This window comes from Lagopus muta, chromosome 1 (assembly GCF_023343835.1).
Source record: "Lagopus muta isolate bLagMut1 chromosome 1, bLagMut1 primary, whole genome shotgun sequence".
Taxonomy (NCBI): domain Eukaryota; kingdom Metazoa; phylum Chordata; class Aves; order Galliformes; family Phasianidae; genus Lagopus; species Lagopus muta.
In genome coordinates, this window is record NC_064433.1 from 173,264,619 (window position 1) to 173,286,289 (window position 21,671).

The 21,671-nt window shown below is 38.7% G+C and overlaps 1 long non-coding RNA gene across 19 annotated transcripts in view; it reads left to right on the forward strand.

Annotated features, from left to right (window-relative positions):
• The first annotated feature begins 29 nt into the window (after positions 1 to 29).
• Positions 30 to 21,671, forward strand: part of LOC125687162 (uncharacterized) — a 43,991-nt gene continuing 22,349 nt past the window's right edge. For 8 of the 19 annotated variants that reach the window (XR_007373998.1, XR_007373988.1, XR_007373993.1 and 5 more), the window contains exons 1-9: positions 30 to 11,071; positions 12,850 to 12,925; positions 14,245 to 14,400; positions 16,002 to 16,103; positions 16,931 to 16,987; positions 18,265 to 18,379; positions 19,243 to 19,384; positions 20,767 to 20,855; positions 21,013 to 21,097. This is a non-coding gene — a long non-coding RNA (uncharacterized LOC125687162). Of the gene's footprint in view, positions 11,072 to 12,849; positions 12,926 to 14,244; positions 14,401 to 16,001; positions 16,104 to 16,930; positions 16,988 to 18,264; positions 18,380 to 19,242; positions 19,385 to 20,766; positions 20,856 to 21,012; positions 21,625 to 21,671 lie in introns of those variants that run through there. The other 11 variants (XR_007374019.1, XR_007374018.1, XR_007374012.1 and 8 more) reach the window with 4 other exon arrangements.

Here is a 21,671-nt window from a genome sequence, read left to right on the forward strand (position 1 = left end):
GGCGGGGCTGGGTGCGGAGCGCTGGGGGAAGGAAGGGCGCTCGGGGCGGCGGTAGCGGTGGTGGGGTTCTGGGGCGGCGCTCGGCTCTGCCGCGTTCGCTCCAGCTGCGGCGTTCCGGGCCCACTTTCGCTTCTCCTGGGTAGCGCAGAGCTCGTCGGTCTGTGGCTGTTGCGGTTGTGTCTCGCGGGGCAGCCTCAGGATGAAACGGCGGCGGGTGGGCGCGGCTCGGCTCCGTGCTGTCCCTTCTCGGGCGGCGGGCCGTGGGAGGGAGCGGCGGTTTTGTTTTCGGCTTCCACCAAGCCTAAGTTTTACGCGTGTGCTGCCCCACATCTTCTCGGAAAGCTCTTGACTTGTGTGTGTGCTTCAGAAGGATTCAGGTGATTTTTTTTTTCCCCACTTGTTAGTCTGGGCTGACTTTGAAAAAGCTCCAGCGTGGGTTCTGGTTCTCTGAGCAGTGAGAACTCACGGCTTGATGCTGCTGAGGCTTTAAAGGCAGCCGATGCCTCCCTTTTCCTGGGGGCTGTGGTTGTTTGTGCTTGGTGGTCGCTTTGTTGTTGTTGTGTCCGTTTGGTTTTGTTCCCCCGGTGAACTTAATTCCTGATAAATTAACTTCTACCTCGGGTGTTTTGAATGTGCTGTGAGGTGCCACAGAGTTATTTCCCGGTGTTCATTTCTGTTCCTCCCAGACATCCAAGTCAAATCAAGGCAAGCTCGGGCCGAGGAAAGCATCCAGAGCTGAGTTGTTGTGTATAATGAGGGAATTTCCCACGTGTGTGGGGAAGAGTTTGTGTGTTGGCAGAGAAAAGAAATGGAGGCTTTCAATTCACAATGCAGTAGAACTTTTTTTTGTTCAGCCTGAACAAAGCAGCACTGAAGTAATAGTTACTGTGTGATGCAAACTCGAGTCACCAGGAACTGGTTTGGATGTTCCAGATGTGGACTGGTCATGACTGGGATCTAGTCGGACTTGCTGTTATTCAAATATTGTTTCCATGTTGTGTCAGTCTGTCTAAATTTGGTTTAGTTTTAATCAACTGACAATGTACAATGGGCACGTGGCTTATTTCTGGTTTTATTCATTTCCATCTTCACCTTCTTAAACTGGCTCTAGTTAACATGGGAAGAGTAGAAGTTTCAAATACAGTTTAGAGTGCTGCTTAGGGTCTGATATGCGTTGCGACTTCAAAAGAGTGAATGGAATAATTATCTGGAAATTAACTCTGAACTTTGGGGAAATAATGCTCTGTGTGTATAGATAGCAGACTGTATGCAGGCTGAGAACATGTGCTGTTCATGTGTGTCTTCTAAAAATATTTTCACATGCAAATCACATATCCGTTGGCTGCGTGCTTCTAACCAGATTGTCACTGCAAGGCCAATGGTTCCTGAGAAACTGAATGCAGAGTGGGAGGTACCAACTGGAAAGTTCTGCTTGAAAGGTTTTGTTGTTCAGGGTTTGCTTGTACTGTTCTTTTCTTTTACCAAAAACATATGAAATTAAAATTTAAACACATGAAATGCCTTGTTGAGAATGCAAGATGGATACAGTAACTAATTGGCTATATGTATACCTCTTTTTTCCCTGTTTAGTGCTTAAATACATGATTAATATTGTTATATACGTATAGGATGAGTTTACGGTCCTGACGATTGCAATTTTGATTTTGAAAAGTGGATTTTGAGTTGTTGTGTATAAAAAGTCAAGATTACTGCAGTTGTAAACCTTCTTGCATTTCATGACTAACTTCAAGTCCACAAGTTAGATTCTTGCATTGCTGCCAGCATTACTGATGTTGATATGTACACACGGCATGCCCTGGCTGTTGCATTCTGGTGTTGTAACCGGAGAAAGGGAGATCTTTGTTATGAAGTCAGTAGCCAAAACATGAGGCTGGGTTCATCTGGTCACCTGCTGACCTGCTTAAATCCTTTTCTCTGCAGTGGAAACCTCTTGTAAGATATTCTTAGGGCTCTTTTTTCCCTCTGACCTTTTGAAAATAAATTCTATGTTGTTTCCCTACTACAGCGTGTAACCTGTGTAACCTTGACAAAGAGGAGAAATTTATTTGCTGCTCACAGTTAAAAGTGTTTTGGTTTTGTTTTTTTGATTAATTTTTCCCCACCCCAGCTCTTACTTTGTCATCCTTAACAGGAGCATCTTTGCACTGTAGCGGAGAGAGAAACTATCTTGAATCAAACACCTTAAGCACATTTTCTTAGTTTTCACTGTGCTCTTTGAATTACTTTATCTCCCTGTCCTATGGCTTGTATGGACCAATAATCAAAACTTGGTAGCTTTGGGATTGCTTTCAGGAGTATATCCCTGATGCAATGTGGCTTCAATATCATGAAACCAGTGATGTTTTCCAGTTGTGATTGCTGTCCATAGGATGCTCCCCCTAGTTTGGCTATATACCAGCATCACAGAATTACAAAATCACCAAGATTGGAAAAGACCTACAAGATCATCCAGTCCAACCATCCACACATCACCAATAGTTCTCACTAAACCATGTCCCTGAACAAATGTCTGAACATTTCCTGAATACCTCCAGGGTCGGTGACTCTACCACTTCCCTGAGCAGCCCATTCCAGTGCCTGACCACTCTTTCAGAGAAACAGCATTTCCTAACATCCAGCCTAAATCTTTCTTGGTGCTCTTGAGGCTGTTCCATCTTGTATGTGAGAGAAGAGACCAAATCAGGAAGTTTCAGAGAGCAGTAAGGTTTCCCTTGAGCATCCTCTTCTCCATACTGAACAATCCCAGTTCCCCCAGCTTCTTCCCATCAGACATGTGCTCTGGTTCCCTCACAGCTCCACTGCCCTTCTCTGGACACACTCCAGGGCCTCAGTGCCTTTCTTGCAGCCAAGGGCCCAAATTGAATGCAGTACACAATGGGGTTGTATTGCTACTCTTAGTGCAGGTCAGCATTATGTAGAACGAATATTTTAACGCTGATGTAAGGAATTGACTTGAACCCAGTGTGAGGTAATATAACAGCAGTCCAAATGAAGTTGTGTTTTGGTAAACACAAAGATCTTGGTTAACTTGTTTATAACAGTGAAGACTTCAAAAATGGTGTGGAAGTTCGGGGTTGTATTGGTTAAATTATGTTCAAAATAATAATTAAAAAAAATATATATATTTAACGTCCAAACAAGATGTGTTGGTTTCTAGTCTCATACTGTTGTTTCTCTGTGTGAGAAACTGATGTTTCTCCTAAAGGCAGGTTTTATTTGGGTCTCCCTTTTTTTATTTGGGTCTCCCTTTCCCCTGAGTTCAGGTTTTGTACTGGTTTTTCTGTTCTTCTGCGTGACAGTCTGAGATTTCTGAGGTGTAGTTTCTTTTCTCTTAGTTGTGATTGTATTTCTAAATGATTGACTTGTGGCAGAGTTCCAAGATATTGTATCAGGAAGGTGATTCATGAGTTTTGAAAGCGGTGCTTTTCAGCAATAAGTCTGAAGGCAGTGTTTTACTGAAGGCAAATGGGGATGATGCTGGTTTCTATTGCTTCTCTTTTCTCTGTATGGGTAAAAGGGAAATCAACTCCAAACCATACCTGTGCAAGCACACAGGGTTGCATGTGACATACCACTCTCTTAATAAGTACCCAGTTCTTTCATTCTGTTTTCAAAGTTACATTGGGAGTTACTTTGGGAGTCTCGTGTTTTAATTTCTTGAAAATATGCAATAATCAAATGTATTGAAAAGTCAGGCTGTTGTGACTCTTGGAAAGTTTCTGAATATCTTGCCAGCTGAACTTGGTTCAGGTGGTGGCAGTATGATGAATATTACTTGGCCATTCAAGACTTTTCCCAGGAGTGCTTTTAGCCACTTATGCTAAAATTTGGGTAGATTTTGGCAACCATTATCTTGTGGTCTTCTTATTTAAACTTCAATTATTTTTTTTCTCTCTACAAATTATTTCAAATATCATCCCGTGTAAAGATGCCGTAGTGTTACAGCTACTGACATTATGCATGAGCAGAGGATCAACGTTCCAGCAAGTGCTTTACAGATGTACAGCAAGCTTATTCTCAAGAAATTAAAAATAGTTTTCCCATCTAATCTTCCTTGAATTGCCAACAACTGTATGCTTTCCCAATTTCTCACAGAATTGCACTAGTCTTGGAAGTTGTATTTTAAACTTGCTGGGGCTGATTGTATGTGAGCTCACATCTGGCTGTAAGCAAAACCTTTCCTGAGCTTGAATTGTCCCCTTGTTTTTGGATTGTAGGTTTTCCTGGGGTTTAAGCTTAAAAATCAAGCATTAGGCTTAGTGTTAATGCATATTTAGAAGCAGTTGATGAATCTGAATTCCTTTAGGTGAGGTTAATCAAACTGAATACCTATGAAGTGCTGGAGAGAGTACTTATGTATCTGTTTTATTTTCTGGTGGTGCTTAAAGGCTGCATCGCAATTGAATTTTGTTGTAGTTTTTGCTGTAATACATGTGGTTGGTACTTCACCCTCAAAACCTGAAGGCCATCATCCTTCTCAAATAAATAGATAAATTCCCAAACTGGTTGTGGAGTGGTTTTGTTGTTTTTTTTTTTGTAGCTCTTGGCTCCTTTGCTGCTTGTATGTGGGACAGAGATGAGGGAGAAAGAAGGGGGAAAAAAAAAAAAAAAAAAAAAAAATCTGTTACTTTCAATACTTTTTTCTCCCTTGGTGCCTGAAACATCACTAGTTCAACTTCTAGCTGTAACCAGATTTTACTACTACTTTTTTGCTGGTGTGTATTTATCACCCCTTTCGTTGTCATGCATTGCAACTTGCTGGCCTAATTGGTTCTAATTACATGTCACAGAATCATTAGTGCTGGAAAGGACCCTTAAAGGTCATCTAGTCCAACTCCCCTGCAGCGAACAGGGACACCGCAGTTAGATCAGGTTGCCCTGGACCTGGTCCAGCCTGGCCTTAAAAGTCTCCAGGGATGGGGCATCCACCACAGTTGTTCCAGTTGTACCAGTGCCTCAGTACTCTCACTCTAAAAGAATATTTCTTTGTATCTAACCTAAATGTATCTTTTTTTAAGCTTGAAACCATTTCCCTTTCTCTTATCACAGTAGACCCTGCTAAAGAGTCTGTCCCCTTCTTTCTTACAGCCCCCCTTTACTGAAAGGCCACTCTCAGTTCTCCCCACAGCCTTCTCTTCTCCAGGCTGAACAGCCCCATCTCTCTCAGCCTGTCCTCATAGGTGAGCTGTTCCATCCCTTGGCTCAGTCTTGTAGCCCTCCTCTGGATGCACTTCAACAGCTCCATGTCTCTCCTGTACTGAGGACTCCACATCTGCATGCAGTACTCCAGGTGAGGCCTCACAGCACAGAGCAGAGGGGCAGGATCACTCCCTCACCCTTCTGGCCACGCTGCTTTGGATGCAGCCCAGGATAAGGTTGGCTTTCTATGTGAGGGAACATTGCTGTCTATGTCCAGCTTCCCATCCACCAGTTCCCCCAGATCCTTTTTGGCAGGTTTTTTTGGATCTTTTTTTGGTTTTGCTCTGTTCTTCCATCCCCCAGCCTGTACTGATAGCAGGGTTTGCCAGGACCCAGATGCAAGACCTCGCACTTGGCTTTGTTGAACCATGTGAGGATCACGTGGGCCCACTGCTCAACCTGTCTAGGTCTCTCTGGATGGCATCCTGTCCCTTGAGTGTGTTGACCCATCCCCACAGCTTAGTGTCGTCCACAAGCTTTCTGAGGGTGTGCTTGATCCCATTGTCAATGTCTATGAAGATACTAAAGAATACCAGTCCCAGCAGTGATCCCTGGGGAGCACCTCTTATTGCTGATCTCCATCCAGGCACTGAGCTGTTGACCACAATTCTCTCAACTTGATCCTCTTCCTTCTAAATCTTTCAACTTTTCTTTACACTTGAAAATTACGCATGATACGTTCCAAAGCTTTGATAATGTTCAGTAACTGGTATACGTAAAGCATAATTTCTACCTTTGCCTTTAGAATAGAAGGAGGTAGCTATAATTTTCCTTTTCAGCCTGACAGTGCTTCTTCCTGTTAGCAAAAATGGTACTAACCAGACAAACTGCTGAATTTCATATAACCCATGGTGTGCTAATGAGGAGGTTCTTGAGGTGTGCTGATGTCATGTCATCTTTATACTGGTGTTGTCCTCTGTGTGAAATACGGCATAACCAACTTTCAAATCTATTATTTTGTTTTCTAGTCATTGTTGTTGAGAAAGTAGTTTTGCACTTTGGCCATTTCCTAATGTGCTTTTTATGTGGCAGCAGCATCTAACGATCTTTGCACAGATCTTTGCACAGATGGGTCTTCATGTGATATCACAAAAGCATCTCCTCCTCATTTGTTCCATCTGCCCTCAAGGTGCCAGGACATTCATTGGTGGCATTCAGGCTGCGAGCTTCCTGTCTAATAAGACACAGGATTATCACCAATGTGCAAATGCAGTTGTTTTTGTTGAAACAGGTATTCTCTAGTGAATTTTCATTTTCTAAACTAGCAGTATAAGTTGGCAGTAAAAGGGAACTTCTAATATTTAGTAGAATCGATCTTTGTTAATCAGAAAAAAATCAAATATTTTTGACAGAAATGTGAAATGAAGTTATCCAAGGTAGGAATTTTGTGTTGAAGATATTCTCTCACTTTGTGGATGTGTCCTATCTCTCATTTTCAGCTTTAGCTTGCTTGATGCCTATCTCTTGCTGATAAGTGACTTGGGCCACTCGTGTGTGCAGTCAGTGCTGGAGCTTCTTTCCTGCATCAGAACTCCCAGGCCAGGTCAGTGCTCAGTCTGATTTGTGTTCTGCTGCACGCAGGTTGCCAGGTTTTACTTGATGCTACGGGTGCTTTATTTTGCAGTAGCTTCCTACCTGCGTTTTTTTAAGCATCTGCCTTTCCCAGCTGTGTGGTTAATGCAGTACTACACTGGCAGGAAAGTTCTATGGCAAGGTGTGAATTTAATTTTTTTTTAATTTTTTTTTTTTTTTTTTACAGGTATGTAAGAGTATAAACTAGGTTTTCTGGAGTGCCTTCTACTTGAAGAATTAGTAGCTCAAGTCAGATGGTTGCAACATTACGTGCAGCAGTGGTTATGTTATTAACAACTGATTTGGGAAGGCATATGAGTAATGCCTTGACAAGTTTAAGTTCCATTTTAGAGCAATTTAAAAGATCGTCAGTGTATTTCTTAAAACACTCAAAAATGCCTTTCAATTAGGCACGTGAATAAGGTTATCAAAGCTGCTACAGTCTGCAGCCAGTCTTTCTCTTTTGTGCATCCCACTGCTCTTTTTCTTGTGGTTGTTAACATTTAAAGAGCGTGTTTATGGCTTTCAGTAGCCTCTGCAATCAACAGAAATTAGTCTGAAATCCTAATAAATGAACCAAAGAAAGATCTTCAGTTCTCTTTCCATTATTTAAACTTAATTTTAATTATGATGTATTAATATCTGAAGTTATTTGTTACCTGCTAATATAAATACTGAAAATCTTAAAATATGAGGTTTTTTTTTTTCCTGTTTAATTAGCTTGGCAGAGTTCATGCATAACTGTGCAGTTATATACAGCTATTACTGTATTTCATGTTTCAGAACAGAGGGACATTACTGAATTAATATGCATTTCTTTTGTAACTGTGTTGTTGGGTAATTGTGCTTTATAACATATTTCAACTTTTTACATTTAAATTGTCTCTGTGTTGTTTGTTTTGTTGCTGTTCTTGGTTTGTTTGTTTGGTTTTTTTTACTAGCACTGTTATGCCATATTAAATTGCATCTTCTTGCATGAAAAAAAGGTGTAAAATGGAATACAAATCCAAAATGGAGATCCTTATCAGAGCAAAAATAGAGGAATGAAACAAAACCATGGTACTAAAGCAGAGGTTCCCAAACTTATTGTACTGGAGTTTGGCCATCGGTATGGATGGGAGGGGGATTGTTGATGCCAGTGGTGTTTTCTGTCCTATGTTCCTCCATCTGTGACACATTCCTGAAGGCAGAACTCAACTCTGTGCTTCCTGCCTCACTTACTAGTTTATCACCCTTGCTTCACTCCATCCTGTTCTTGTAGACCACCAGCTACTTGTGTATGGCAAGCCCAGTTCCAAAATTACTCTCAAAGCAGTATCTGCTTACAAAATATTGACTGTTGAAGTGTGATGATGTTCACAGGCCTAGCTGGGAAGTATTGTGATACACCATAGCTAGAAACAAAGTGTGGCAAATAGCTGGTCTTACAAATCCTCCTTCAGATAAGTAATGCCCTCAAAGGCCATTGAATGCATTTCATTAAGGATTACATGTGATTAGTGGTCTGTAAGGTCAAGAGTACGACCTGTCATTAATGAGTATTCATATATTAATGCTGCTTTGGTCAGGAAGTTCAAGTAGATTGCCTCTGAGGTCAGTTGCAATGAGAGTGTTATGATTATCACACTTGTATTGTGCAAATAGATATTTAATTTATAAAACAACAATTAAATAAGCTAAGCCCTGTCCAGATGTTGCAATTAGTTTTACTTATTCTGTCATGTTGTAGTATGGAGATAAAACTTGGGTCAAATTTGTAAGATTTAAAACAGTTTAAAAAAAAAAAAAAAGCCTTTTTGTGTATTTCATTGAATTCCTTGTATATAGTTCTATATTCTTAGCATACAGTTGTTTTGGTTGTGGTTCTGGAACTAGTCAAAGTACAGTGCCAGCAAATGCAGTGCTTTTATTTACAGCTGAACTGTGTCAATGGGCTCAAGTTGACTCTGGCTGTTTCAGGTACTTTTGGCACTGAGGCTGTCATACATAGCCATCAGTGCAGGTCAGCAGTCTGAGAAAGAAAGGTTTGAGGCCCCAAAAACTTCCAAAGCAAGGACTCTGCATGTGAGAAGGAATTCCTGTATTCAAAAACTATCAAATGTGTGTACATTCAGAGTATACATAGATGTTGCCACAGGTGGTTGAGTTGAATGAACGGTATGTGCTGAATGAGTTTCAAGATGGATGCTTTTTCATTATTTAAGAAATTGTGTTTTGACTGACAGTAGTGTGATCCTCCCCATTAAGATGTATGGGGAACTCATACAGATTTCCTTGCTGCGTTTGGGAGGAACGTGTATACCTATGATACTTCTTTCACTGCTACCATGTAGTATTGTGAATGAATTATTTTAATCATGGAATCGAGGTTGGAAAAGATGACTAAGATCATCCAGTCCAGCTGTTGACCCATCACTGCTGACCATCCCCACCAAACCTTGTCCCTCAGTGCCACATCTACCCTTTATCTGAAAAGTTGGTGATAAGTGAGGAAGTCTCAAAATGACTCACTGCAAAAAGCCAAATCAGTTTCTCATTCATGGGACTGGAAATATTTTTGTACAATATTTGACCCTTCCAAATATATTAAATATCGACACATGATTGTTATCCTGTCTTACTGCAGTGTATTTCAGGGAAGTACTTGGTTGCTTTTATGTTTTTATTTAAAAAGGGTCTAAGATGTCAGTGGTGTAGTAAGGACTAGATAGATCTCCTGGTCTTTAGGAACTACAGAAAGCAATTAAAAGAAATAAAAAGTGCTATGAAGGAGCTGAGTGAATTCTTTACGTTACTCTTTGCCACAGAGCATGTTGTGAACATTCTGTTCTTTTCAGACAATGCAGATGGGACATTATCTGATTATTGAATTAGAGAATCAAAAAATTGAATGCTCAAATTCTCAAGACCCCTCAGTCACAAGGACTACATGCAGTTCCTCCTGTGGTTCTAGAGAATGAAGAGGCTGAGCTGCTGAGAATGCCTCTGCTTAGGAGGTGATGCTGTGCCAGAAGACTGAGAGCTGCCAGTTGGTGTATGTGCTGCACTTCTGAACTGAACTTATCTGGAATTTGCAGACCAAGGATTCATATTTTAATGCCAAGCTAACTGATGTGAATACTTGAGTACAGTCAAGCAGTTCTGTGAGCACACAGATCTAATAGAGCCTAGTTTCCTACATAGCTATGTGCCTTAGAGGTACCAGCTGGTGCTGGGATGTTTATAAGCTGTTTCTGTTGTGTCTGTATTAATGTTTTCATAATGTGGGTACATGCTGCAGCCTTTAGTCAGTTTGTGCAGTTTGTGGCTCTATCTTTTCTATTCACCTGTCCAGTGCTTGGAATTCTGACATCTCTGAACACATACAAAACTGGAAATGCTTTTTGCTTGCACTTCCACAAAACTGAAATTGGGTAGTGGACTTAAAAGTTATGAAGGGTCACGCAGAACCGAGGTAGGCACATTAAACAGCATTCATCTCATCTATCTTTACCTGTCTGAACAGATAAGCAGCAGGAAGGTCCATCTGTTCGGCACTTCCAACAAAAATAGGGGTTTGTCAAGTTGTGCCTCAAGAGCCTATAGTAGAAGTGTTTACTTTTGTCTTTAAATAAGCATCCAAAGTAAAATTCTATATACGTTTGGTAAAATTGGAGAAAGTTGTGAGGAACTGGAGGACAGTCTTCTAAAGACTGGTAGATGTCATTCAGTATTTGCAGTTACAAAATAACTCTTAGCAGAAGGAATAACTGAACTACTTAAAGAGATTTCTAAATTACAAGTAAATGTTGCAAAAATACATTTAAGCTCCCAGATGAAAATATCCTTAAGAAGTGTCCACTGTGAAAGAAGCAGCTTAAAAACTTATTTTAGTGATGCTCCTTAATAACTTTTAATGAAAGTTCCTTACTTAGTCATCTCTGCTGAAATGAACTGCCCATCTGGTTTCATTGCGAAAGCCATTGATGCTTACTTTACTGATCAGTGTGTTTACGTATCCTCTGGGTGTTTTTAAATGCTGTTGATAAATAACAAGTTCTTGACAGATAAAGTCTTTGCAGCTTACATAATTAAAATAATACTTCTGTATTTCTCGCTTTTGGTTTTATTTTCTTCGGGTTATCTCTAAATGCTCAATAATGGCAATACATTCATTCTGCCATTTGGAGGAGCCTGCGCCACAGAATAATGATCTGAAGAGAGCTAATGTATTTGCAAGGAAGAGCCCTCATTTGTGCAATAGTGTTGATGCAGCTAAGAGGTGCCTTGCCAAGTTCAGGTAAGTGTTTTCTCTTTGCTATTTTAAAATGTAGGTATGCTGCCATTTCATTTGAATTAGCATACATGCATTGCCATGTCAGAGCCTGTCAGGCTTCATGTTGGTCATTTGGCACGTGAGGTATTCTGAAATGAAAAGGCATGTGCTGTAGCATGCATGCCTACAAGATGTGTAGAGGGAGTTTTTGTCTTGAAAATTATTCTGGGATAATTCCTGATCTCTGGAGTAGTTTGTGAAGATGAGATATGGTGATGATAATGACACAGTTCCCTTTTGCTGTGAGTTCTTTTTCAGAGTTGGGCTTCTTTATATTTGGGATTAATTATTTTGCAGCGCCACGGACGGCTGTGGTTATGGATGTAAGTGTTAATAATTAGTTAAGATGGATCCTTAAATTTTGACGTGGTAACATTGGCTCAGGATTTAATTTTATATTGTGGGTGTTTTCTGTTTGTTTGTTTTTTTCTAGATACCCAATTATTTTAATAACATAATAATGACTTCACAGTAGAAGCTGCTTTACAGCCGTACTCTGCATGAGGAATGTTGGCAGTGTAGCTCCAGAAAAAAAGTGCTGGCAGTAGAATAATAAAATAATCATAAATAAATACTTAAGCGCATACTTGAGTTTATTTTCTTGTGTTCTTACTGCAAGCTGCAGAGGTTTAGCTGGCTATAGGCTTGGTCTTCCAACCATTAGTCAGACAAGAGAGAATTTCCAAAGAAAACCAAACCATGCTTATCTGTAAGGAGTAGTACAGTTTGTCAGGCTTTTCTGTGGTGCATACAAATCCAGACCATTTTCATGACACTTGTCTGCTTTGATGTTAAATTACTGGATCTCTTGCATAGGGATGTTTCCATATATATATATATATATATATATATATACACACACCCATTGTCTGAGAGCACTAAAATACCATTTGTCTTGCTAAAAGTCCACAGAATGAGAAGTACTAATATATATATATATATATAATTCAGTATTTTATATATTTATATATATATATATAATTTAGTACAATCAGATACTTTGGGTCCAGAAACAGAGACTTCTGTTCTGCTTGTTTTTATGGACATATTTAACTGTAATTATTGGTGTCGTCCTTGGACAGCACTTCTTCCTCAGAACTTCAGTGCCATAAAAAAGGGCAGTGCTTTTGATGTAAGCCTTTGCTTTAGTCTCCTGAAACTTACAATGCGAAGATATTGTCTTAAATAACTGGAATAGATCATTAAACACCAGAATCTAGTTAAGAAATGCATTTGAACTCTTAGTAAGGTACTCTAGATATGGTCAGCACCAGTGACAGCTAGGTTGTTTCAGTAAAGTTCTAAAAAGTTGAAATGCATTTCAATGGAATCATCACAAAAAGAAAAAATCATTTTGGAGGCTATTCATGAAATTTGTAATTTTGCTCTGTAATATGAATGAAGTGAGCTGTGCATCATTTTCAAAATACTCTTTTTATATATTAATGCCACAGAATTATAAAAACTGGGGAAATGATGCATCTGTCTTTTAGTTTTTATTTATGCAAAGGACAATATTCTTAAGCTTATTAGGTTTTTGTATAGGTGAGAATAGATGCTAGCCGTGCACAAAGCTAAACTGTTATGGAACACAGTACTACAGAAAACAAGGTGGGACAAAATTGAAGCCTAAACCAAGTTCAGTGTTATTCTGTAATAATGCTTATGATGTGTGAAATGCAGATATTGAGATCAATAAGTATGTTTTTCCCTGAATCATTGAATGGAACTATTATTCTTAGCACAGCCTGCCATGCTTGGACGGAGCCGTTTTTTCTTCAAAGAATAAACAGAATGCTGCATCTAAAGAGTAAGAAGGTAAGGCACTTGAGATTGTTATTTCAGGAGGCAGTTAAAAGTAATTTCAATGACTTGTAATGAATGCAAACATACAAAAATACTTGATTTTTTTAATGCATCGTGAAGTCTTAAATGATTTATATCACTTCCTGCCTGTTGGTGTTTTTTTTTTTTCCTTTTTTCCATGGGTGGAATTTCTGAAAGTATTCAGCTCTGCTTTCTATAAATGTGTTTTCACTGAAATCAGTGAGCTGACCTGAGTGGGAATAAAAGGTGGTTTATCTTTAGTGAGACAAAGTGAAGTCATCACTAAGTAATTTTGAAATCCCGTCCTTGAAATACTGGGGCTTTGACATTCAGTGGGATGAGAATCTCACAACAGACTGACTACTGTGGACTCCCAGGCTACAGCTCAGGTAAATAACTTCATTGGAGGAGGATCTGAAAGGTTTTTTCTTTTCTAAATCATGATCATTAGGAAGCAAAGGGTGCGCAACCTAAACTGTAAAGATTTTCCTCTTACATTTAAAATAGATTTGCCTATGCCTGTGAGAGGTCCAGTAGTTCTAGTTGGAGCATTATGCAATTATGATTCAGAAGTACTGTTTCTAAAGAGATCTTCTTTACTACCATAGGACGTGAATCTGTAGTTCCACTCACAGTGATTTTATCTTGTTTTCCAACATATAGCCAAGAGTCTAGTTCTGCTACTGCAATTTCCATTTTGCAAAGACAGAGATGTCTTGGTAATGCATGCATAATTTAGAAATAACAGCTTCTCTATTGGAATAAGTGTTAAGGGCTCTGTTCAGATCATAGAATTAACTTGATTTGTTTCCTGCTCCTGCTGGTACGCACTTTCTGCAGGTAGCTCAGTTGTTTGAGTTCCAACAGCCCAATGTAGTTTGTAACCAGAGCTGTAAAGTCACCTGGAATTGGTGCTACTTTACTTTTATTTCCACTCTTGTGAAGTTCAGTAGTGAAGCAGGTGCTGCTACTGCATTAGTGGAGGCAGGGAACTTGGAAAGAAACTGAGCGTGCCATGGGAATGTGAACTGTTACAGTCATCTCCTGTAATCAGTTCTGCCTTATCATCTGGGGTCTTCTGTCACTTTCTGTTTTGGTTGAGATGAGGAGGGGCTGGGCAGAGGAGAAATTGAAAATGATTTTATAATTGGTAGGAAAAAAAAAGCTAGAAGTGTTCTTTCTGGAGAAAACATTTCTTTTAAACGTGGCTTTTTGAGTCATTGGATCATTTGAATCGTGAATGTTTTGGGGATTTGTTTATTCAAGATTTACAGTTACAGAGTTAACTTCCTTGCTTTCTTCAAAAACAGAAGGATGCTTTCAAAGATAAGGATTTTGAAATGAAGAACAAAAAAGGAGAATGTTTTATGAAAAAGAGTTTATAATGGACCAAATAAACGTGTATGTTATCTTTTAAAAATATTTAACTCAAGTGAAGCTCCTGTATGGCAAGCCTCAAGACCAAGGTAAGAGAGTTTCTCTGAGAAAGGGGAGAGGAAGCTAATTGTTTTCCAAAGAGAAATGGGACAAAGGTATTCTGTAGTACTTACACATCAGTGTGTTGGGCACAGAAAGAGCTATGCACACGGGTCATCTTTCTGGCTCTGATACTATGCTTCTAACTTAGTGTGCTAATGATAGAGAAGTTGCCTGTGAGATCTGATTTTAAGCCCTGAGGTGAGTTACTCAGTGACAGCTGTACTAGATACCACACAGCACACTGTGAATATTTGTGTTCCCAGCATTATGACATTGTTTTAAGAGCAGAAAGATGTCCTGATCATCAGCATCCAGCTTAAATACCCTCCTCTTGGATATTGTTATTCCCCTCTTGTTAATGTTGTCATATTGAACTGGGTGGTTAAGTTTTCAGAGGAGACTGTTTTTCCTTATCTGAAGTCTGACTATGGGAGTTTCAGGGTCTTCAAAAGAGGACATATCTCATTTCTGGTGCACTTGCCAAGAAGAGGTTATGAAGACTGCATAGTGTCTTGAAAAATGAACTTTGTTATCTTGCTATGGAATGGGAAATTGTATGTGTTAGGCAGTACAGGTTCCTGATTGCTTCGTTTAACAATATCTTAAGGCTCTATGGAGTTAGTCTGAAGTGCCGTGCTTCTTGCAAAAATAGTAGAGGTTGAAGCACAGCAGAGGGAAAGAACTAGTGAAACTGTAGGTCAGGAAGAGGATATGTTTTCTTGGGTTACAGACCAAGTTATGGAATGCCATCTTCCAAGATGCAAACACAGTACTTGGATCAAATGAGGACTTTGATCAGTCCTTTAAGAAGGGATAGTCAGAGATATGAATTTTATTTTGTGCAGCACTTTAAGTACAGCAGAGACCTGGCACTAAGAATCCAAATGCCTTGAAAGGCCTTGTGCTTCAGATGTAGACAGTCTTAAATTCATGGACAAAGTATTTCATTTTTCAGATGGATGAAGTGCCCCGTGCTTTGGTTTGTTAATGGCCGTGATTGGAAACATCTTTTTGCTACGTTCTACCAGTTATTTTCAAGACTGATGCTGGAATTTATTTACTGTCTGGTTTGTCAGTGAAGATATTCGCAGTTCTTCAAGCTGTGTGTCTGCCTTGACACATACCTGTTTGTTCCTAAACACCAAGTGGGGTTGTTCACTCCAGACTCTGATCTGTTTCTGCTACTGCTTTCTCTTTCATCCTGGTTTTAGAGAAACTGATTTTTGTGGCAATTTGCTGTGGACTAACTTCTTATTGGGCCATTTAATTCTGGAGCTGTTGGTCGTGTATATTATTACCTAACAACCTTGTTTACCAACAGAGGCCAATTAATAGTAGTATCTTACAGCCACAGAGGCATAATGTGGGGCCAGAAGCAATGTGAACTGAATTTCCTAATCATATTTTATTTATCAGAATTTCTATCTGTAATGTTAAATATAGTAGATATTGAAGATTAATCTCGCCTAAATAATAATGAAAAAGAAACTCTGATGATTGGAAAGAGAAACTTGGCTGAGGGATTTTGGAGAAAAAATCTTTGGCTTTTACAGGAAGAAAATATATATATTCCTCATTTTTTTTCCAGAAGTCTACTGGAAATTTTTACCCATAGTTTAAAGAAATGTTCAGATGTCCAAATGCAAGTGATTTAGAAGTGGTAACTATTACACTCTTCAAGATGCTTTATGTAAGTAAATATTTTAATGCAGTTACTCTGATCCAAAACTTCATTGCATTGGAAAATTGCAGTTCGTCCTTGTGTACAGTAGACTACTGGTAGGTCTTTAAAGAGCTCTCTTAACTTTTTGTATTGAGCTAATTGTATAAACAAGTCTTGTTTGTTTAACAAGATTTTCTGGAGGAGTAATGTACTTCTCTTGTGTTTGGGATAAGTTGCTACAATTGCAAGAAGTTTAATTTTATTTTCAACTTCTTTGCTCTTGCTGAGGCTGATCAACTAGCAAACAAAATGTTTTAAGAACTTCTGTTTGCACCAGTTTCATTTGTAAGATTAGAACAAGTTTACACAATTAAAATTCAACAGTTGATGATTATTTTTTTGTATCTGATATACCTATCAGCTACTTTCCATGTGCTAGTTGGGGTATGCTTGGTACAGTTCTCATTCTGAACCAAGCACACACAGCTCAGCTTTGGTAAGCAGAGGTTATACTGTAGGTATTTCTCTTGTCAAAAGATTTCTGGGTGTTGGAGGTTTCTCTTCGGGTAAGAGGGAGATAGGGAGACAAAAACATGCCTTCATGCTTTAGTTCAGTTTAGTTAGCTTCAGTTTTCATAGTTTATGGAAACATTAGGTAGATTTTTTTATTTGGACATTGTGACTTAAGCTTGAATAAATCACGAAATTTCTATCCTGTATATCTGCATTTATCTTGAGTCTGTTTTGAAAGTTATTGTAATACAAATCATAAATAATCATAAATAAGCAAGAATATAATAATATATAAATCATGATAAATCATAAATAAGCAAGAAAATGTATTGTTTTGTCAGGTGATTCTAGTCTTTTAACTCAGTCAGCTGGGAGATCCAATCCTTAGAGACCTGAAGGTAACCTGCATGTAAAGCTAATAAGTAAGGAAGACCAGGGTATTTGCTCCTTTTAAGGAATATTTGTGGAAGTAACTAAACTTTATCCCTTTAGAAGCAAAAGGGTTGTTTGTGGGTGTATTGGTTTTTTTTTTTTCATAGCATAGCCTGTATTTGCAGATGTTTAAAATAACCAAATGAACTAGATAATGATGGAAATAATATTGTGTAACAGAACTAAAGGGATTTTGTTGAATAACTACTACCTGCTGCTGTCATTGACAGGCAGAGATAACAGTGGTTATTTCCAGTGCTGTGGTCTGGCTGAAGAGGAGTGATTGCTTTATGTATTTTTCAAAGAAGAGTGCATGCTTAGTCAGGATCCAGTGTTTGTTCCAAAATTCAACAATATTGCAGCATTTTTATTTCCAAAAAAAGTTAGTTAAATGTAGTAAAGTATTATGAAAAGAATAGTGGCACCTTAGTGGCACGCAGAGCACTCTTGTCAGCTGAACTTGACAGAATCTGGCAGAAATTCAAAGTATGGTTTGTTTCTAGTAATTCCATTAACATTTCAAAGGTTGATAATGTTCTGGGAATTACACAGCAGGGATTATTTTTTGTGTTAAGAATTAGTACTCTAAAGCTTTGCCTGCACTGGGAATATTGCAGCTATCTTGCAATATTCAAGATACTAAGTTCTCTATCAGATATTTTGCTACTTTATCTATATTGGCATAATTAAAATAACATCTTCTTGCCTCCTAGTGTGAATAGAGCTGTATCAGTATAAAACTATATATTGGTTGCTTATTTCCAAATAGAAGGGAACAACCTAGGAGGGCTGGCCCAATTTCAGAAAATGTTTTTAATTATATTGCAGTTGCTACGCCTCTATGAACTACACGGGTGAGACCTTATACCAGAAGAAAATGACTTCATTCTAGTTTCTTTGCTCTTATCCACAGGGCTCCATAAAAGGTTGCATCCTTTAGTTTTGTATGTTCAGTTTGTCTTTGTGGCAAACTTGCGTGTTAAACACATGTGCTTATATTCTAGAAAGCATAGATGATGAGTGGTTTGATAATAACAATGCGTCTTCATCTCTGAAACAACCCTACTAGTCTGCTCAGTTTATACTGGAACAAGTACAGTTTAATGGGAATGGTTAGAATTTTCCATCTGGCTGTGTGTACCAGAGCCTACAGATCATCTGCCCCTCTGAATCCTAGTTTTACTCTTGGTATGGAACAGAATGTTTGACGTATCCTGACCAAACTTTCACTGCTGTTTTATAGATCAGTGTCTTGTCTTCCTTTTCTGATGTGCAAAACGCAGCTTGTCCAATATGTGTTACCCCAAAAAGAATTAAGATAATTGAAGTCAGAATATCTGAACTTGGATCACTTGCAAGTAAGGATGATCTGCATGCACATCTTCTGTAAAGATAATGGATAACAGATCCAGATAATTCCTGATTTAAAGCTACAGACGAGGGAGTAATCCTGATTCTCATATTAAAAGGAGGGGAATTTCATAATGGGGAGAAGACTGGGAATGTGTGGAGCCTTTCTGCTTTGAGACTGCAAGTACTGAAGAATGGACATGAGTCAGAGACAGGGACAGAAAGAGCAGAAAGCCTGAGGGACCTTTGACCATTCAGAGAACATTCACCAGGTTTAACTAGCTGTTCTCTGTCCGATGCTCACTGACTGTTTCACTTTCTGCCTCTTCTGCTTCAATCCTGTTTACACTGTATGCTTTTTTTCCCCCAATCTGCTCTCCTTGGTGCTTTTAAAAGTTTTTTGTGTGGCTGGCTTTTTTTTTTTCTTTTTTGTTTGTTTTAATGGAGGACTTTTAACTGTCCTGTGTTCATGCACTCTCTGACAAATCAGAACTTCAGTTTTCATAAGTTTTTCAAGTATGATGAGTGTTCCTTGGTCCTGCTTTTTGTAAGGAATCACTTGAAGGCAAATGAGTACCCTTAACGAGATGAGATGATGGGTATGAGATTTAATGGGATAAGGGAAGCTTTGTTCCTACAGATTTCCTGTAGGTGAACTAGAGATTTAAAAGAGCAGATGTTGAAACATCTACACATCCTTCTGTTCAGAAAAAAAATTCTGTAACTTTATTTTATTACAGTCCAACACAGTATGTATGATGAACGTTTCAGAATGGATATTATGTTGACTGTGTTCGCATTGTACATGCAGTTGTTGGCAATATTGTTTGTTTGTTTTCCCTATTCCACATCTCTTAAATTTGCTTTCTAGAAACCATCTTGGTAGGCGTAGGTTGCTTGTCTGAAATCTGTTCTGAAGCTTCAGTGCAAAGCAAACACAGCACTAATGATGGATGTGAATGGACATCTTAAGGATAACTGGATATGGCATCTTCAGAAACAGTGGCATTTTGGTAAGAATCTGCATATAAATTATGAAATAATACATGATGTTTTTCTGCAAAATGTTTATATCTGTCTGAAAATTTGTCCAGTCCCTTAATGGAAATGTTTCTTCTACCATGTAATAAGTTGGAGGGTTGCTCTATATTGTGCAGCACTTTAAAAATGTACACAATTTTACTGAGCAGTGACTTCTTGCATGTGAAACAGTAAGTTTTTAGATGACCGAGGGTTTTTTAAAGTATTAATTAGTGACTATTTATGGTTCTCTGCTTCTGAGCCTATTTCTCTGAGTATTTACAACTGGATATTTTTGAACTGTCACTAAACAAACAACACAAATACTTTTTATTATAGGCAGACTAAATGTTATAATTGACCTCCAGTGGCGTGTTTTACCACTGTGTGTGCAACTGTTCTAACAGGCAGTGGGAGAAACAACCCAGTTTTGTGGAAGATATGCAACATTTATTTATTTATTTATCACACATTAATCATAGCTGGAGGCTTTCAATCCTTGTGTAGATTAAAGAAAAGTATAACAGTAGCATGTTAAATTACTGTACTAATACTACTTGGCTGGAAGCTTCATAGAATTTAAATAATGTACACAGTTAAAAAGCTTAAGTAGGGAAACACCAATGGAAATTGTATTGTAACCAGAGTCCAGTATCATAAAAGTGTTTCCTTTTACTTTAGTTTTTAAAATAGCTCAGGCCAGTAATTCCTCAAGCGAAAATACTTATTTCCACTGATACCAGTTATGCTCTTAGTTGCATATATACTGATTCTTGAAAGTCACAAAGAATCTGTGCCTATTTTTCTTCCTGCTCTTTGAATCCCACTGGTGGTGGTTGTTGTAATGGAACTGTTCTGATAACAGCTAGCAGTTCTTGAGATGGCTCTTAGAGACATTTTGAGGTCATGGGTATGTATACATTGTGCCATACAGAAACCGAACTTATTTCAGATAAACTAGTTCCAGAGCTGAGGTAACGTTTAGCACTGTGCTGCTTGTCAGTGAAATTGCAGTTTTACGGACCTCAGGAACTCCTAATTTTAACATTCCATTCTGAAAACTACGATGGTTCCTGAGCTGGTTCATAAAAAGACTAGCTGTTAATTGAATGGACAGTGTTAATGTATGAGAATGGTAACAGCGTTTGGTTTGCTGTGTGTCTCCTGCAGCCATTAGTCTCCAGCTCAAGTGCATTGTAGTAACAGGGGTACCTCATATGGGCACCTGAGGAGAGGTGCAAAACTGCAAGTGTGCGTTGGTAGGGTAGGAGCACCTGCTTGGTTGATGGAATCTGGTTGCACTCTGCTCATTTACACTGCATAACATAAATGGTACCAAGGGCAGCATTCTTTAAAACAGAGTATATTCACTTAGGTATAGTGAAGAAGTGTGGAGAATACCTGGTAGCTGGATTCCTGGGAGGTGTGTGGACAGAGAGTTGATTCTCCAGAAGTCTTACAGAAGTGCGTATGTTAAAACCACTTTAATCTCCTCAGAAAATATCTTAATGTGAGCTATATTCTCATTTGAAATTAATTTTCTGTGAGAGTGACTAACAGTAATATCTGTCTATGTAATACCCCTTCCTACAGCACTCAGCTTCTCATTTTTACTTTCTAGGTGGGTAGAAGAGATAATCCAGCCTGCCAAGTGCTATGCACTCATTCCAGTGCCAAAATACAAAGCACGCACCAACAGCTTTAATGTAAGGGGCAAACTAGGTTCCTTCCTTCCTGCGCTGAACAAATGTGTGTGCTAGGTGGATGAATATAGGTTTAGTTATTTGCTTAGATCTATTTACAGGTAGTTTTTTAAACTGCTGTGATTTGATGGGCTATTGCAGTAATTTGGGATGAAGAAGTTAAGCTGCTCACCAGTTTGTTTTGCCAGGCTGATCCTCCACTCAATAGAGGTTTATTTCATGGCAAGCGTTTGGTTATTTTTTGGGCAGTTTGTATTTAAACCAGATTCTAGAGGGGAAAATTAAAAAAAAAAAAAAAAATAAGAGGAGTGCACCCTTCTCCATTTTAAAACCCCTCAGATTCTGAAGGATGAAATCAATCAAGAAAAACCTCCTTTGCTGTTTCCGTGTCTGAGGTATCTTATCTGTAGTTGCAGTAATTGCAAAAAGAAGGTTGGGATGTTACCTGTCTCATTCTGCTGATGTTTTCTAGGGTGACTGTACTGAGTGATATTGCTTAAATCAGTTACAAGTGATTGATTTGTAAAAGAGCTGATTGGTGTTTAGTGCTTAATTTTTCCGTTCCTAAATCATTTTA